A 15,973-nucleotide genomic window follows, 5' to 3' on the forward strand; every position below is an offset into this window, starting at 1 on the left:
GAAGAGTCTGAGGTGACTTAAGTTTTCAGCTTGACTGAAGGCATGGTGGCTCCATTAGCCAAAATTTAGAGTCTAGAAGGAGAAAGGTTTTGGCTAGGGTATGTTTAGTGTGAGGTATCTGAGGGACTCCATGCAGAGAGGCTGGGGTGCAGTTGGGGTGTGGCACCCGGGAGAAGCAGTGCCAGAGCTAGAGATGTATTGGACCCTAAGGTGCAGCCCCACTGGACCGCTTGCCACTTCCCCAGTCATCCTCAGCATGTTTTTAAAGTCTCTGCCTCAGCCTGGAGTGTCCCTCTCTTCCTTCTCCATCCTGTGAAATCCCACCCCTGTATCAGCTCGCATGTTCCTTCAGTGTCTACTTCAGAATAGAGGTGATGGCTTTGAACCTTGTGAGCTTGTGGATTTTGTCCACTGATACTGTGGTGGGGCAAGAAGATAAGAGGGTGAGTTAGCAATGAGCATTTGGAGGTGTCGTGCCCTAGAGGAGGAGAGGAACAGTTGGAGAGGAGAAGAAACATGAAAGCAATGAGGCCACGTGGAAGCTTGGCTGCTCAGCCTCTGCAGAGCTGCCCACCCAGAATTAGACATGGCCAGGAGAAGAAATAGGCAGTGAGCTAAATCGTAGAAGTTCATGACAACTCAAAAGATAAGCATTCACTCTATGTCACACCAGAGCTCCGCCTCCTGTGTAAAGCTGCCTGACATTGAATGGTGTCTGGCTAGCCTGATTAATTTTTAATATTTGATTCTCTGGTGAGGTGGCTAGGCATTGAGGTGCATCAAAGGCAGCTTTTGTTTCTATGAAGTTGGTCAAAATAACACTGGGGAGTCAGGTTACTGCAACCTTGAGCTCTGGTTGTTCTGAAGGGATGAGATCAGACTCTCTAACCTAGTTTCAGAAGGATCTTTGCCTTTTGCAAGGAAAGTTATTTGGAACTGGAAGTGGGTATGCGTCCTCTTGGATTCTATATCTCTTATTATCGGAAAATACCTCATTTTTCAGCCACAGATAGAAAACAGCATCAGTGCATCAGGTTTCCAATTCTGTCCATGACTCAAATGATGTCTGAGTTCTGAAAACCTGCTGCCAACTCCTGAAACACCAGAGAATTTAAACACAAATGTTCTCTAAATAATATGCTCCTTACGCTGTGTAGTCTGCAAAGCAGATGATGATGATGATGATGATGATTTTAATTCTGCACAGTATCTCCTTAATTCTCTAATTTCCCCATCTTTTAAATTGTATACCTGAATGTTCTCTCTTAAAATCTTATATTTTTTACCCTCTTATCTTTCTACACAGAGCCCTTCATAGCTGAGGATGGATAGTATCTGAGTGGTGAGAACCTACATGTGAGGAGAGCTGCTCTGAAGTGACTCACATGTGGATTTGCGACCTTCTGGAGTGATGGCTGGTTAGGCAGGAGGGGGAAGATCATGGAAAGGGAGGCGATAGTGTGGACTCCATTTTCTCAGTGGTAGCTTTGTGAGAGCCCACAAGCTGACAGAGGAATTGCCTTTTGTTCTCAGAATAGGGTTCTCTCTCTCCTCTGTTTCTTGCTTGCTGGCTCATGATCTACCTACTTGTAAAGATGCTTTCACAAGCTCGAAAGACTCCACAGTGTCATGGACTGTGAGGAAACTCTATTCTACCCACTTTTGCCTTACTTGGAAATTTTTACAATAATCATGATTACTTTTATAATCAGAAAAGTTACAAACAGTCCCACTGGAAAAATAAACATTTAAAAATCAGGAAAAGATGTTCAAATGTTGAAAATGCCTCTTTATTGAATTTCTAAGTCTTTATCTTTTTTGACTTCCATAACTGATAAATTATTTTAATGAATTTCTTGATATTTGTCCATCCCTCCATCCATTCATCCTTACTTTTTTGAACCAACTTGATTTTGCCATGGTGTCTTATTCTTTTAATGTACTGCCTGATTCAATTTACTAGTAATTTGTAAATGGGATAATACATAGTTTTCTTTTCACCTGTACTGAATGCCTGAGTTTTGGTATTAGGGCTGTACTTAACTTGCTCTATAAAATAAATGAGGAAGCCTTTCATATTTTTCTGTTGCTTTTTAAAAATTTGAAATAATAAATACCATGTTTTTTTAGTGAGCTTAGTTTGTGTGAGGCACAATGATTGGAACCCAGATCTGCACATTTCCGAAGTCGTTGCTCATCCTGTTTGTCACTGCAGTATCAAAAGAGGAAGGCCAGCCTTGGAACCCTGAGTCTCTGTGGTCAGGAGTGCCTCAGGGGGCTGGACTTTTCACTCATCTTGTCCTTATCTTTTCTTAATTAAAAATTTCATTTTGAAATAATTTCAGTTACATAAACAGTAGAAAAATGATACAAAAGATTCACATATACTCTTCACCCAGATTCACCAATGGTTAATATTTTGCTACATTCGTTTTATCATTCCATCTTTATTCACATATTTTTCTGAGTTATTTGAAAGTCAGCCACATAATATATAATATCCCTTTACAATTATATACAGTATATAATATAAACATTTTAGTGTATATTTCCTTAAAAAAACAAACTAAACAAATAAAAAACAAAGTATAGATGTCACAATCAGGATATTAAGTTTGATATAAACTGTTATCTAATCTGTTTATTCAGATTTTACTAATTGTCCCAGTCGTGCCCGTTGTATCAAAAGAAAAACGTTTTCCTTCAGTTCAGGATTTAATCTGGGATCAAACATTGTATTTAGTTGTCATGTCTTTTAAATCTCTTTTAATCTGGAACAGCTCCTTAATCTTACGTTGTCTTTCATGACCTTGACATTTTTAGTGTACAGGCCAGTTCTACTTTATAGGATGTTCCTTAATTTGAGTGATTTTGATGTTCCCTGTGCTTAGATTTAAGGTATGTGTTTTTGACTGGGATACTGCAATGATGTGTCTTTCTAGGTGCATCATAACAAGAGGTCCTGATGCCTACTTGTCCCATCACTGATAACCAACCTAAATCATCTAGTTAACTGGTATCTGCCAGGCTTCTCCACTGTTAAGTTACTATTTTTCACTTTGTAATTAGTAAGTATTTTGTAGGGTGATACTTTGTATATAAATCCTCTTCCTTATCAAACTTTCATTTACTAATGTTAGTGTCCATCCTTCTGAAGCAACAAACTGAGACGTGCAAAGTGAATAGACTCTACCCCTTGGAGCTAAAATGAAGCCAAGAGAAAGTGAACCATTCAGTCTGTTTAGGCAGATAAGCCAAATTTTTTTTTTTTTTTTTTTTAACTCACTACCTATTGTCTTTGGGTTTTGTCTTTGCAAAGGTTAATTGAAATCTAGTCATACTCTTGAGAATAGTGATTGGCTGTAGCTTGTAACCTTTGGGCTCCTATTTTGGTCACCCAGGGCTCCAGATGGGTCCACCCAGTTTATTCTGGTCATAAGTGCCCCTTGGGGCTTTGGCCGATGGCTCTGTTCTATCTTTGGCTCTTTGATCCTTTGTCTTTGCCTCTAAGATGCTGTCAGTTGGAGTCCCAACAAACTGCCTCTGTGCTGAATCACCTATAAACAAGCATTGCTTCTGGCTACAGACTCATCTTACCAGACAACTCTCTACTGAGCCCAGTTACACAGCCTATGCTATCTATGCTAAGGCTGCAGTTGTATGAGTCACACAAGTAGGTTTTAGTATGTCAGAGAGCCCAGAACTGTGTGTCATATGAAGAAATATTAAAAACACCCAGTGGTATACTTGGGCACACTGTAGCTATTGCAGGTTCTGTTCCAGACCACTGCAATAAAGCAAATATCACAGTAAAGCGAGTCACACCAATTTTTTGGTTTCCCAGTGCATATAAAAGTTATGCTTACACTATACTGTAGTCTACTAAGTGTTTTAAGCCTACTAAGTGTTAAGTCTAAAAAATGTACATACCTGAATTTAAACATATTTTATTGCTAAATAGGCTAACAATCATCTGAGCCTTCAGTGAGTCATAATCTTTTTGCTGGTGGAGGGTCTTGCCTTGATGTTGATAACTGCTGACTGACCAGGGTAGTGGTTGCTGAAAGTTGGGGTGACTGTGACAGTTTCTTAAAATAAGACAACAATGAAGTTTTCCATATCCATTAACTCTTCCTTTCATGAAGAAGAGGAAGAGTTGTCTGGAGTATTTGATGCTGTTTGATAGCATTTTACCCACAGTAGCTTCTTTAAAATTGGAGTCATCCCTCCCAAACTCTGCTGCTGCTTTATCAGCTAAGTTGATGTAATTCTAAATCCTTTGTTGTCATTTCAACAATGTTCACAGCATCTTCACTGGGAGTAGATTCATCTCAAGAAACCACTTTTTTTGCCCATCCGTAAGAAGCCACTTCCATCCGTTCAAATTTGATCATGAGATTGCGACAATTCAGTCACATCTTCAGGCTCCACTTCTAATTCTAGTTCTCTTGCTATTTTCACCACATCTGTAGTTGTTGTTACTTCCTCTGCTGAAGTCTTGAACCCCCAAAGTCATCCATGAGAGTTGGAATCAGCTTCTTCCAAACTCCTATTAATGTTGGTATTTTGACTTCTCATGAATCATGAATTTTTTTTCCTTTTTCCTTTTTTCCTCTTTATTCACAAACTGATTGTTAGTGCCAAAAAAAAAAAAAAAAAAAAAAAACTGAGACAGATTAAGAATGCAACTTGGATCTTCAGTCTTCTCTTTCCAACTCAATCCTGGAATATTCATAATATTCTAGCCATCGGGTTCTCTCCTTTCCTTTTTGTCTTCAAAGTCCTTTCCAAAAGGAAACATACTGCCTAGCATTCTATATTATTCCTAATTTCCAGGTGGAAAAATGAGACAGTGACATCTAAAAACATTGGAGAGGCTGGACACAGTGGCTTATGCCTGTAATTCTAGCACTTTGGGAGGCCAAGGAAAGAGGATCCCTTGAGCCCAGGAGTTCAGGACCAGCCTGGACAACACAGTGAGACTCTGTCTCTACAAAAAAAAAAAAAAAAAAAAAAATTAGCTGGATATGGTGGCATACACTTGTAGTTCCAACTATTCAGGAGGCTGAGGTGGGAGGACCAATTGCACCTGGGAGGTCAAGGCTGCAGTGAGCCGTGATCATACCACTGCACTCCAGCCTCAGTGACAGAGTGAGACGCCATTTCAAAACAACAACAAACACACACACACATTGCAGACTGTATTTTTAAAAACAAGGCAATAATTCAGGCTTTTCTTGCTTTAATTCTCTCTATATTACCACAGTAAAATGTTTAACAAAGTCCAAGAGATTACTGATACACAATAACAACCTAAGACTTTACATTAATGGAGCTATCAGTAATAACCTAATCAGTGAAATAACTAGAAAAGCATCAAATGTAAGGAGTGATTTGCTATTCTATTTATATAGTATTGAAACTGTCATAACATTTACACACCCAGAAAGTTTGAGGTAATATTGAATAATAATTGATAACTCTGAAATACTGCAATATCGTGAAGGATCTTCTAAATGACCAAAAACAGATGAAATTTTGTTTGGTATAATTTCAGTGAAGTTTTTTTTTTTTTACACAGAACTATATATATTTTTAAATTAGTAATCCACATAAGTTATACACAAAATTAAGTGACTAGATTGTTCAGTAAAACTCTACACTGCTTTCTTATTATGGACTAATTAGCTTATAATTCACTGTCACTTTTAGGAAGTTCTAGTCTATAGACATGTTCAAATTGTTTGGTCTTATTAGTTTCATTAGCAAAAACCACCACTTCTTTTATATTTAATTCTTTTGAATATCATCTTTAAAGACCTTACTTGAATTTTGTCAGAGTAAATCACACCTTAACCCTCCAGTTTCTAGTCTGTGAGTTTCAGGTCAGTGTAAGCTAGCACACGGACCTCTCCATGAATTTTCCACAACTTTAACACTTTCCACGAAGTGTCATGTCCTTCTCTAGGCTTTTGGTAGAATCTGAAGTTAATAATGGCATGTGATGTTCCTTAGCATAATCTACCAAAAAGTGATGATCTCCTTGAAAGAAAAGTCATGGGCTGCAATCACACATCTGAGTTGACAGACATCCACATCAACTCTACATAAAAAGAAAAGGGGTGGGACATTAGCGGCTCACACCTATAATCCCAGCACTTTGGGAGGCTGAGGCAAGTGGATTGCTTGAGCTCAGGAGTTTGAGACCAGCCTGGGCAGCATAGCAGGACCCCGGTCTTTACAAAAAATACAAAAATTTTCTGGGTGTGGGGGTGTGCACCTGTAGTCCCAGCTGCTCGGGAGGCTGAGGTGGGAGGATCACTTGAACCCAGGAGGCAAACGTTGCAGTGAGCTGAAATTACACCACTACACTCCAGCCTGGGCACTAGAGTGAGAACCTGTCTTCAAAAAAAAGAAAAAAAAAAAAAAAAAAGAAAAGGTTTGTGTCTTCTGGAGTATAAATATCCACTTTTAAGAAATTCAAACAGATCCCAACATAAACGTCTTCAAACTTAATGGGTTTTACATGACTCATCATTTATAGATCCTTGGCACCAAACCTCTGGACATTTTATAACCCAACACACTGCAGTATGGAGGGAACACCATGAAAGGATACTTCTGGTATAAAATATGGGGTTTTTGGTGAAATCCTCTGTAGGAATAATTGTTACTTAGAGGATAACCTGTGAAAAACTTCTCTGGTTTCGGTTTAAAAGATACTTTACTAAATTTCCAATATCGATGGAAACATCAGTGTCTGTATTCATGATGTACTTGGCATTGGGGCAAAACTCAGTTACCCACCTGAATGCCATAATGGTTTTCAAGGTCATGTTATTATATGTATCCAAAACATCTGGTTGCATTATGTCACCATAAAGACGGTGTTCACCCGCTAAGCACAGTGCTAATGTTTTGTCTTCCCTTTCAGACATAACGTAAGAATCTCTTATCTCCACCAACACTTTTTTTCATCTCAAGTAACTCCAATGGCCTGTCTGGCTTTCATATTTGAGGGATGGGAGGTTACTGGGATGACGAGAAATGGTTGGTTAGTTGGTTGATTTTGAGACCAGATCTCACTCTGTTGCCCAAGCTGGAGTACAGTGTGGCATGATCATGGCTCACTGCAGCCTTGACCTTCTGGGCTCAAGCGATCCTCCCAGCGAGTAGCTGGGACTAGCGCATGCCACCATGCCTGACTGTTTAAAAAAGAAATTTTTTTTTTTTGGTAGAGATGGAGTCTCCCTCTGTTGCCCAGACTGGTCTCGAACTCCTGAGCTCAAGTGATCCTCCTGCCTTAGCCTCCCAAAGTGTTGTGCTTACAGGCATGAGCCATTGCACTGGGTCCAGAAATGGGTTTTGATGAGAGCAGTTTGAATGCTCTCAAAATGCAAAGTGAAGGTATTGTCTGTAAATTGTCTCATACTCCAGAAGCACATCCAGTTTACATGTTCTGTCACATTGTAGTGGGGAAGGCTGAGGTAACACATCACAAGGAAACTCAGGAGTGATAGCAACAGGGGAACCCATGTGAGGGATCCTAGTGACATTCTATGCGGAAGGGCTGTCCAGGGAGCTGGGGCTGTCCAGAGAGCCGGAGCCATCCGTAGCAGCTCAGAAGCATGCGAGCTGCAGGTTCTTCCTCTTGATTAATTTCTTGTCAATGAAATACTTTCAGTTTCACTAGTTGAACATTTAGCAGTGTGTAGTTTTCAGAAATAATGCCACCAAAAAAAAGAGAATCTCAGATTGGCTTAAAATTCTACTATAAACTCCTTATAAAACACACACCTGTAGAATTTCAGATGAGATTAAAGCACTAGCTAAAATTTTTTGTTGTTTTCTGTGTTCCATGCTTTAAGTAAAACACTCAGATTTGCTGTGAACACTATGAAAACAGAAAAAAAAAAGACACAATTTGGTAATACTTCCCTTCATAGTAGCTTTTCCTAACAAAACAGCCACCTCCTAAACACAGGCACTGGTAGCACCCTCACCTTCTACTCCCTCACCACCATGGCAAAAACCCCCAGCCACTCCTGGGGGCGACAGAAGGCAGAGAGTGCACCCTGGGACAAGGCAAGGTGGCCAACATACAGCTTCAGCCTGGGCTCACCACCACATACCCAAGCATTCTTCTGCATCGCCCACAGCCCCACCAGGGTCCTTCTCCAGCACTCACCTGAGCAGGGAACTGCTAGTCACAGAGGCCCACTGCCTGAGGTTTGGTGGCTCAGCTCCTGCCATGCTCCAGAAAAGCATGAATGGTCTTAGTGATATCTAAGATGGTGAGTCCTTTCCAGAAGGTTTTAAATGTACTTTGCCCAGGTCCATCAGAGGAATCTCTATCTGTGGCAGCTATTGCCTTATGAAATGTATTTCTTAAATAATAATACTTGAAAGTCAAAATTCCCCGGGCATGGTGGCCCACACCTGTAATTCCAGGACTTTGGGAGGCGAAGGCAGGTGGATCACCTAAGGTCAGGAGTTCGAGACCAGCCTGGCCAATGTGGCGAAACCCTGTCTCTAGTAAAAATACAAAAATTAGCTGGGCGTGGTGGCAGGTGCCTGTAATCCCAGCTACTGGGGAGGCTGAGGTGGGGAGAATTGCTTGAACCCAGGAGGCCAAGGTCGCAGTGAGCCAAGATCGCACCACTGCACTCCAGCCTGGGCAACAGAGTGAGACTGTCTTGAAAAAAAAAAAAAAAAGACAGTCAAAATTACTCCTTGATCCATGAGCTACAGAATGTATGTTGTGTTGGCAGGCATGAAAACATTAATCTCCTTGTGCATCTCCATCAGAGCTCTTGGATGACTAGGTGCATTGTCAAGGAGCAGTAATATTTTGCAAGGATTTTTTTTTTTCCTGAGTAGTAAGTCTGCAGTGGGCTTAAATTATTCAGTTAACCATTCTGTAAACAGATGTGCTGTCATCCAGGCCTTCTTGTTCCATTTATAGAGCACAGGCAGAATAGATTTAGCATAACTCTTAAGTGCCCTAGGATTTTGAGTCTGGCCAATGAGCATTGGCTTTAACCTAAAGTCGCCAGGTGCATTAGTTCCTAACAAGAGCGTCAGCCTGACCTTCGCAGGTTTGAAGCCAGGCACTGACTTCTCCTCTCTATCTATGAAAGTATTAGATGGCATCTTCTTCCAATATAAGGCTTTTCATCTCCATTGAGAATCTGTTGTTTAGTGAAGCCACCTTCATCAATGGTCTTATCTAGATCTTATGGATAACTTGCTACAACTACATCAGCACTTGCTGCCTCACCTTGCACTTTTATGTAATAGAGATGACTTCTTGTCTTAAACCTCATGAACCAACCTCTGCTGGCTTCAAACTTCTTCTGGAGCTTTCTTACCTCCCCAGCCTTCATAGAATTGAGGAGAGTTAGTAGTGCCTAGCTCTAGATTAGACTTTGGCTTAAGGGAGTGTTTTGGCTGGTTTGTTCTTATATCCAGCACACTGAAACTTTATCCATATCATTCATGTAGCACTTCAAATTTCCTTCAAGAGGCTGGGTGTGGTGGCTCACGCCTGTAATCCCAACACTTTGGGAGGCCAAGGTGGACGGATCACTTGAGGTCAGGAGTTCGAGACCAGCCTAGCCAACTTGGTGAAACCCCATCTCTACTAAAAATACAAAAACAACTAGCCAGGTGTGGCGGTGCGTGCCTGTAATCCCAGCTACTCAGGAGGCTGAGGCAGGAGAATCACTTGAACCTGGGAAGCAGAGGTTGCAGTGAGCCAAGATCACACCGCTGCACTCCAGCCTGGGCAACAGAGTGAAACTCCATCTCAAAAACAAACAAAACAAAACAAAAAAGAAACAAAATCCTAGCTTTTTCCATGCTGATAGTGCTCACGCAAACATGGTGAACGTTCCTAAAACCTGCTGGACTTTTGTAAGAAGTGTGGCAAGCACCAACCCCACAAAGTGACACAGTAAAGAAGGGCAAGGATTCTCTGTATGCCCAGGGAAAGCGGCGTTATGACAGGAAGCAGAGTGGCTGTAGTGGGCAAACTAAGCCGATTTTCCGGAAAAAGGCTAAAACTACAAAGAAGATTGTGCTAAGGCTTGAGTGTGTTGAGCCCAACTGCAGGTCTAAGAGAATGCTGGCTATTAAAAGAGGCAAGCATTCTGAACTGGGAGGAGATAAGAAGAGAAAGGGCTAAGTGATCCAGTTCTAAGTGTTACCTTTTCTTTTATTATGAAGACAATAAAATCTTGAGTTTATATTCACTTAAAAAAAAAATTCCTTCAAGAACATTTTCTTTGCATTCACAACCTGGCTAACTGTTTGGTACAAGAGGCCTCACTTTCGGCCTGTGGTAATTAGACATAGTAGTGTTCTATTTCTTCAGTAGCCACATTCCTGGCAGTAGTAACCATGAAAACATGGCTCTCTGTTATGGTATTACCACACACCTCTGTCATGTGGTTAAGTATAAAGCATTGAATTGTAAATCATTTATTTTGAAATTCATTCATATAAATAAATAAGTTCAAAGTTATCCTCACGATAACATGACTGTCCTTCAAATTTCGATAAGTTTTCTTGAGTTGCAAAGAATGATGTGGAGTTACAGCTCTTACCCTAAGGGGCTACACACGGTCCACAGGATCTTCCTACTTGAACTAGAGCCCTTATGTGGGCACCAGATGTCCATGGGCATATGTCTTATTTTTGAATGTCTTTGGATGTATGTGTTATAGTGGAGACAGTTGAACAATTGTGCTAAAACCTAGCTTTGAATTTAGAGATATACCACTACCTCCCCTCCCCTTCCCAAAGAAAAATTTGGGGGCAGTAGAAATTGCTCACAAAAGCAGATTCCAACTTGTATCTTAGGAGAGACCCTGTCCCCTCCCTCAGTCTTTTTATTCTTTCTCATTTTTATTAATGAGTTCTTATACTTTTGATTTACTGTTGAATTAAAAGCAATACATTAAAATGGAGCAGGACACCAACCTGACAGTAGTGAACAATGGCAAGAGCTGCTAAGGTCAAAGACAGCAATGTGAAAGCTGGCAGAGGAGTTAAAAGGATTACAGTCTGGAGCTACCTAATGAGTGAGGGAAGTAGCATTGCACACTCTAGTAGCCTCTGAGGCATCCCAGCATTGAGTGAGAAACAGGTAATAAATGTTTGTGATGATTTCTCCAGTTAACTAGAAAAGGTGGAATTTTATCCAGTGTACAGTTTGGAGCATTGAGATGTAAATAGTAGCTTATCTTGACAACTTTTACTGCAACTAATTCACATTAATTATAAATATTTAGAAACATGAAAGAAAAAATATATAAAACAACTCATATCACCCATAGATTTAATTAGTTGTAGCACATTAGTATGGTATTTAGCTCTTCAGCCCTTTTCTATGTATAAAGATAGTATATAATAAGATATATTTGCATATTATATAAAATACATGTTATATAATATATATACCAAATTTATGTGTGAGAACATGAAGCCTGCTTTTTTATTTTAAAAAAAATTTACTTGTGGTAAAAATACACAATAAAAAGTATACCCTCTTAACCATTTTGTAAAGCCTGTTTTTTTAAACTCAATAATATGTTGTGAACATTTTTCCATATCACTGAGTATAGATGTTTATTTTAAGGCTGCATGGATATACCATAATCTAGTTAGTCAGTTTCCTAGTGCTAAATATTTAGGTTTCCAACTTTGGTTATTAACACTGCATAAAGCATCTTTAAATATACATACTTCTACATTTCATCAGAGTCCCAAAATAATTGTTGGATCAATGGATGTCTACTTTCTGAATGCTTCCAATGTATATGATTGAAGCACACTTCTGTTTCACTATATTCTTGCCAATATTTGATGTTATAATTCTTTTAAATTAATGTTTATGTAATTTAGTCTTTAATACTAAAAATACAAACAGCAGTAGAAACTAAAGTCAATGAGAAAATGCATTTTAGGGAATGTGATGCCTAAAGTTATTCAGGCTTATAAACTAGCAAACCACTGGTTCTGTAAGAGAAGAACTTAACACAGTAACTGTTCAGTACACAGGCATGATGAGCCTTAAGACACTCACTTGTTCATGGAGTGTACAAAATTCATATAAGTCTTCATGAATGTGAAGAAATGCCTCATAATTTGAAGAAGAGATGTTAAATGAGTCCAATTATCATAAGCCAAATCTGTGAATCTCAGGGTAGAACTGTGAATCTCAGGGTAGAACTTTATTGAATTTTGTGTAACATTTTTGATGTTGAAACTTTTTTTCAGTTGCCACTAACTTTGTGGGTTTTGTTTTATTTGCCACAGAGAAGTTTCACATTTTAATGAGGAAGAAATGAATCAAATTTTTGGTTACTCTTTTCATGTTATGTTTATAGAAAACCATCTCTACCTCCAAACTTATAGTACAGTTGTAATTTTCTTTTAGCAGTTTTACAGTTTTATTTTTGACACTTAAATCAGAAGTTGCAAACATTGTTATTGAATAGGCTGCTGTTGTGGGGAGCTGTCCTGTGCATTATTAGGATGTTGGCATCCCTTGACCTCTGCCCACTTGATGCCAGCAGCACCCCTTGTCTCCCCAGTTGTGACAACCAAAAATGTCTCCAGATATTGCCAGTTGCCCTCTTTGGGCCAAAGCTACCCTCTCTTGAGAAGCAGTGGTATGATAAACCTTAAAGTGAGTTGAGGCAATACCCAGTAAGAAACACTGGCAGGACAAGAGACCTGTCATTGGCTGAGTGGAATACTCAGGTAGACCATTTCTTGAAAATTGTATTCTAGTCTAGAGATTGGAGAAACTGGGAATTTGGAGCGGTCTTCCTTTTGTTGCAGTTTTGGATTCCAAACTGCAACGAAAGATCTTGGTTCTTCTTCACTTCCTCATTAGCTCTTATTGACCTCTCTGTGGACTAGGAGAACCAGGAGAGGGTAACTGGGAGTTATTAATAAAAATGTTAGGAAAATTGTCAGCAGATGCCTTGGTGACATCTTGTTCCAACTTTCCAATTTAAGCTCCATTAAACTGGCTGTGGTCTTTGTGGTTTGAAATATAGAACAGGCCGGGCGCAGTGGCTCACGCCTGTAATCCCAGCACTTTGGGAGGCCGAGGCGGGTGGATCACGAGGTCAGGAGTTTGAGACCAGCCTGACCAAAATGGTGAAACCCCATCTCTACTAAAAATACAAAAATTAGCCAGGCGTGGTGGCGGGCACCTGTAATCCCAGCTGCTCAGGAGGCTGAGGCAGGAGAATCGCCTGAACCTGGGAGGCAGAGGTTGCAGTGAGCCAAGATCGTGCCATTGCACTCCAGCCTGGGAGACAGACCAAGACTCTGTCTCAAAAAAAAAAAAAAAGAAAAAAATGAAAAATATAGAACCAACTTTAACCCTGTTGGCTCCAGAATAAAGTGATTTATGAGTCTTTTATGAAGACTTCATCCTGCAACATAGTCTTATTTCTCTTTCCCTGGTTTACCATGGCTTGTAGGAATGATACTTCCATACCTTGGTGGCATATGGTAAATCTCTTGGGTACAGTCACAGTGGTGTTGATCAGTAGACCTTACTGGTTTTGATTGATCACCAGTTATTTCATGCTCCTGTTGAGCCTGGGTGCTGAACTGGGCTTCATTTTCTTCTTTGCTGTTATGACCTTTTGAGTTGAGTTCTTTCTCCACTTCGTGCCTAAATCTCCATGTTTCTAAAAGTCGTAGAGAGTGACTGTGGTGATATTTATAATGTTAACTCCTTAACTGTAGATATTCTAACTACAGTTTAAATAAATGCTCCATACAATATGAACATAGAAAATGGATTTGCCTTTTCCAATCTTACCAGTCTTTCAGAATTCATCTGAAATCTGTTCTCAAAAAACTTTCCCTAGCAATCCAGCTAACATTCATCTTTCCATAGTAGGTGCTCAATGTAGGCTTATATTTTTTCTCAATGTCTCATGTCTTATCGCTCCAATAAAGTTTGTGTTTTGGGGAGGTGGGAATGGAGATTGGAAGAGACAGTACATTTTGTTGCCATATTAAATCTCTCGTGATTTATTTCATTTGATTTTCCTACTAATTTTAAGATTGTTAGGATATACTCATTCCCATTTTACAACTGTGAAAATGGAGCTTTAGAGAAGTTGAGGCTTTTCCAGTTAGTAGATGGTTAAGCCAAAGATAGTAGGTATTGATATTGGGATTCCTAACTAGAGAAATTGTGCAAATCTAAAAATGGTTTTTGATTTGCTCCTATATCTGCAATATGCAGAATCTTAGTGTTGCCAGTTAAAGTATTGAGACATCTAAGCCTGCTATATTAAGTAGGCTGTGTACAAGGTTAGTGGGGATGGCTTATGCTGAATCACTCCTGCCCTGGCTCTGTCCTCCGGGAAGGACAGGCACTGCGGAATGGCAGTCTGGGGGTGGGTGTACCGACTGATCAAAACAGTTTCTCTGTATAGCTTTCTTGGAATGTGTGCTCTCCTCTGTTCTCAGGCATCTTTGCTAACCAGAGCCCCCAATGTCCTCTTCTCTAATCCTTAGCATTTCTGCTGTTAGGGAGAGGGCTTTGTGATAATACCAACAAAAAGTGGGTGATTTAGGGGCAGGCTCCAGTCGGCCTCTTTTTCACATTTCTGATATGTACTGAAGTGACTAGGAAGTTAATGCACCTTGTCTAGTGTGTGGAGACTGTAGAGAATGACATGATGTGCTCTGCTGGAGGAAGAGGATGATGGAGTCTTGTTTTTACCTGAGCTCATGCAGTGGTAGCGAAGCTTCCAGCTTATCTTCCTGTCTGGCTTCCATTGCCATTGTGAGCATTGCCATTGCCATAGTGAGCAGAGCCATTCAGAGGTTTTTTGACTTATTCACTGGCCTGGCAGAGCTAGCTTCTATGAATTTTTTTTTTAATCAGAACCAGTTGGACCATGTTCTCTTTTTATTATCTTGCTTGGCTTTCTTCTGTGGAGATAAAATGGAGCTACCTTAAAGTAGGAGCTGCTCACTTCCCTGTGCCTGACTCCTACTCCAGGTGCTTTGTTATCTGTACCTGAACGCTCAAGGCAGATCATTCCTAGGGATTGCTCTCTGCTTTCAGGACACTTCCATCAGCTTTTCGGACCCAATACCCCTTTACTTTCTTTTTTTTTTTTTTTTTTGAGACGGAGTTTCGCTTTGTCGCCCAGGCTGGAGTGCAATGGCGCGATCTCAGCTCACTGCAACCTCCACCTCCCGAGTTCAAGAGATTCTCCTGTCTCAGCCTTCCAAGTAGCTGGGATTACAGGCATGCGCCACCACGCTCGGCTAATTTTTGTATTTTCAATAGAGACAGGGTTTCATCATATTGGTCATGCTGGTCTCAAACTCCTGACCTCTGGTGATCTGCCCGCCTCGGCCTCCCAAAGTGTTGGGATTACAGGCATGAGCCACTGCGCCTGGCCCCAATATTCCTTTACTTTCTTTGAGTTGCAATGTTGCATCTATTCTGTTCACAGCCCCTAGGACTCCTTTTCCTGCTGATCTTTCTAGGTCTTGACCCTCTGCCTCGTTGCTTGACCACTACCCAGCTTCAGAGTCCAATAATTATATTTTCAACTTTGTCTTGTATATGCTCCACTGCTTGGCTGGAACTCTGTTCAGTTTATTTCCTGACTTTGACCCATCTCCACGTAGTGCCACCTTGTTTCCTCATCTAAGGACTGTGCAACTCCTCTCCAGTCGGCCACATCTCTGACCAAGGGATTCAGTGAAAAGTCTGGTTTCTCACCTGAACTTTGATCTTTAACCCCAGCTGACACTAGTAATGGCCTTGTGATCAGGCTCTGAAAGAAGACTGACTTCATGTGAACCATGTGAGCATATTGTTTATATGTCTCTCAAGATGGATTCCTTCTTTTCTAAAAGGCATCTAAAAAGCAACGGAAGTTCTTTTGAAAATCGGAGGCTGCCTTTTTGGTAG

The 15,973-nt window shown here is 40.4% G+C and overlaps 1 protein-coding gene and 2 pseudogenes across 19 annotated transcripts in view; 2 read left to right on the top strand and 1 right to left on the bottom strand.

Annotated features, from left to right (window-relative positions):
* The window catches only part of LOC112132060 (large ribosomal subunit protein eL42-like), a 48,234-nt pseudogene extending 38,033 nt beyond the window's left edge, over positions 1–10,201 (top strand).
* AAK1 (AP2 associated kinase 1) overlaps positions 1–15,973 on the top strand; it is a 192,614-nt gene that overhangs the window by 40,512 nt on the left and 136,129 nt on the right. The window lies entirely within an intron of this gene.
* LOC103889822 (UDP-GalNAc:beta-1,3-N-acetylgalactosaminyltransferase 1-like) lies at positions 6,431–7,630 on the bottom strand (annotated as a pseudogene).

Source organism: Pongo abelii, chromosome 12 (assembly GCF_028885655.2).
Source record: "Pongo abelii isolate AG06213 chromosome 12, NHGRI_mPonAbe1-v2.0_pri, whole genome shotgun sequence".
Classification (NCBI taxonomy): domain Eukaryota; kingdom Metazoa; phylum Chordata; class Mammalia; order Primates; family Hominidae; genus Pongo; species Pongo abelii.